The sequence below is a fragment of the Pelmatolapia mariae genome, linkage group LG3_W (genome assembly GCF_036321145.2).
Source record: "Pelmatolapia mariae isolate MD_Pm_ZW linkage group LG3_W, Pm_UMD_F_2, whole genome shotgun sequence".
NCBI lineage: Eukaryota > Metazoa > Chordata > Actinopteri > Cichliformes > Cichlidae > Pelmatolapia > Pelmatolapia mariae.
In genome coordinates this window covers 54,387,346-54,390,721 of record NC_086229.1, presented here as the reverse complement: position 1 = coordinate 54,390,721, position 3,376 = coordinate 54,387,346, and positions in this window count along the sequence as shown.

Below are 3,376 nucleotides of genomic sequence, written 5' to 3'. Positions count from 1 at the left end.
TTAAACCAATCAGATTGCCGTAGGCGGAGACTGTTGTATATAAACAGCGAGTGATCCTCGCAGCTCATTCATTCAAGTCGTTCGAAGCAGGCAGGGACTGATCGGACTGCAGTTTCCAAAAAAAAACTCGCTTCAGTCAGAAAACGGAATTTATAAATCATCGATCATGTCTCTGAACAACTTCTACTTTAAGGACTCTTCCTTTTTCTCACTCTGGACTTTTTTCCTGTGCTCGGCTTTGTCCGTCTGGACTCCTGTACAAGGTAAACGGATGTTTCCAGCTTCCAGCTGCATGTTAGTGTCAATTACAGTGAATTTAAATCAAAAACTGGCGGATGTGGAAAAAGCTGAATTGACTATTATCAGCTGTGCTGTGTTGTGCGTCACTAACAGTGATGACAGCTGTCAGTGAGTTACTTTAAAACCGGAAGAAGCTTAAAACGAGAAGATTGTCAGGCAGGTTCTGACTGTGTGAAGCGACTGCTCTCAATTGAGTTTTATTTTTAACGGACACGATGGAGATGATTCACCGAGCAGGTCTAACGTGTGACGTGTTTATTAGAGCCGTGTGTTTGTCAGAGGGGAGAAAGAGCAGAGTTACAAAAACAACGTCCGGTGAGCCGAAACTAAAAGACTGATTATTGATCCGGAATGATGCAGACTCTGCCCGCACACATGCTGCTGCTGACAACATGTGTTTCCACAAACCCGCCTCGCTTTTATAAAGAAAACGTGTTAGTTTCATAATCCGCCGTCATGACTGAGGAATGAGCTCTGACTGCCCACGTGGCTCGTTCGTCCAATCAGGTGTTTGTGCGTGTTCTGTAGTTTACTCTGGATTTGTAGTTTCAAATTTTTAATAACTAAAATTTGTTAGTTATTAAATCTGAACTCGCAGCGAGGTTAAACAGTCAGTCTTAACAAGTAAATAATTAGAAGGGCAACATGAATCAGTGAAAACACAAAGCAGACTGTGTGATTGACTTAAATCAGCTTGTTTACTTTGAGTGTAAAACTTACTGAGGATGAGTCACATGAACTATTATTATGAATAAATACTTGTGTTGTTTCTTAGAACTTGGATGAGCATCAGCCTGATCAATCGGTTGTTAAACTTTAATAAACACATTATTCCTTGATGAAGCTTAATATAGTTAAATAAAATGTTAGAAATTCAGGACCACAGACGGTACACAAGAGTCAGTCAGCCTGTAACAGAACAACAAACAGCCAATAGCACATGTCTGAAAGTTTGTAGTGTATATTAAGAAAGACTTAAGTAACAGCACAGAGGCCAGTGGGGCTGTTCATGATCTCCAGGTCTTTGGTGTGTAACTCGACAGGGGTCTGTGGGAGTTCAGGAGGTTTAATTTTTTGTCTGTTTCCAGGTGAGGTTCTGGTGATTGGTTCAAATCTTCTGTTTGGTGATTTTAACATGTTGTGACGTATATGAAGAAACACTTAAATAACATAACAGAGACTCATGGGGCTCTTAATGATCTTCAGGTCTTCAGTGTGTAACTCCATAGGGGTGGGAGTTTAGGAGAATTAATTTTCTGCCTGTTTCCAGGTGAGGTTCTGGTGATTGGTTCAAATCTTCCAATCATCGCCGCTCCAGGTGATGATGTCATCCTGCCGTGCCACCTGGAGCCCATGTTCGATGTCCAGGGTCTGACGGTGGAGTGGTCCAAACCCGACCTGAAGCCCGACCCGTCAGACCGGCTGAGCCGAGTGGAGTACGTTCACCTGTACAGGGACAGGAAGGAGGTCCCCGACATGAAGATGGCCTGGTACTTCAGGAGGACGGAGCTGTTCATGGACGACATGAAACACGGGAACATTTCACTGAAGATCCTGAACGTGTCGGAGGAAGACAACGGCAGATACAGATGTTTCATCCCCAAGCTGCAGAGCAGAGTGAAAGCTGCTGTTGTTGAACTTGTAGTCGGTAAGAAGATTTGTTTTGGTGATGTTTGTGGTTCCAAATTCAAAGTTGTTTTGTCCCTGATACAAACTTTCAGCCTAATTTTAATAATGGATTTTGACTGTTTTGTCTTTTAGATTCAAACTTTGCTACAACCTCAACGACAGAGACGCCGCTGCAAACTCCAGATCCTCAGGACACGACTCCAACAAATGGTGAGAAAACAGTCCAACCCTCTCTGCATCATTCCTGTTTGGGGTTTTGTGTATTTGTGGTGAACTTCTTGTCTTTTCTACTTCAGCAGGTCGATCCAGTGTCGCTGTGGTTCTTCTCATCACTTTCATATCGGCTGTAGCTGTTGGTGGTCTTACTCTATATTTTTGCTGCCATCATCAGAATCGAACTGTAAGTAAGAAAGAAACAAACAAATTAACACAAACTTGTTGTTGCTTCTTGTGTTGTCAGAGTCATTATTCTGCTTCTATCAACAGAAGCATCCAGAGGATGATGAGACAGAAAAACAACCACTACCAGTCTAGCTGCCTTGCTCAAAGGAGCGTTGGTGTTAATGGAGCTGAGAGCATCAGAGATTTATCTGTGCTGGATCTTCAGTCAAATTGGGGATTCAAATCAGCATCCACAGGGAGACACTCGGCCCAGCAGCACTGAGATCATCATAAGGTCACTGCTACAAAAGGATGGGAGCCTGATTTGAACTTTGACCCCAGCTGAAGACTCGAGCCTTGTCCAGCTTATTTATCGAGCTCATTTTCACATAAAGAAAGTGTCATAAAAGAAAACCTAGAGTGGAAGGTTCAGAGGATGTAAACAGGAAATATTTCTTACAGAAGTCTTCAGTCAGAGTGGCTGCTGTCAGACTCTGGAGGATCTGCTTGGAAACATCAAGCAGTGAAACTGATGGATTTCCTCCTTCAATACAAAACTGTGAAGTTCAGCCTGGAGAAGAAACACTCCTCTGCCTCACTGTCAGCATGTTTAATGAATATTTATTTAGTCTTTACCTCACTGGTTAAGGTGCACTTAAATCTTTCAGTGACACCTCAAAGTGTCTCTGATGGACAAATTAAAACTGTGTTGGAGACAGAAGATTGGAAAATCACCAGTAGACTGTGAAGTACCAGGAACAGGATTTATGGAGCTCACATTAAGCACTCTTGTTTTATGCAAACTTTGTTAGTTGTCTGTTAACTTTAATGTCTCAGAGAAACTGAACTATAAGCTGAACACTTTAAGTAACTGCTGCACTTTATAAACAGAAAAAAGCTGATTTATACTCTAGGTTTTTAAAGCTACAACAAATGTATTACATTTACTGTGAAACTTCCTGCTGGTTGGGACTCGATGTTCAGACTTTAACGTCATAGTCTGATTTGTGACTTTGTGCTTTCACTGCCTTTAAGCCAAAGTCAGTGTTTCGCTCACAGACAGATG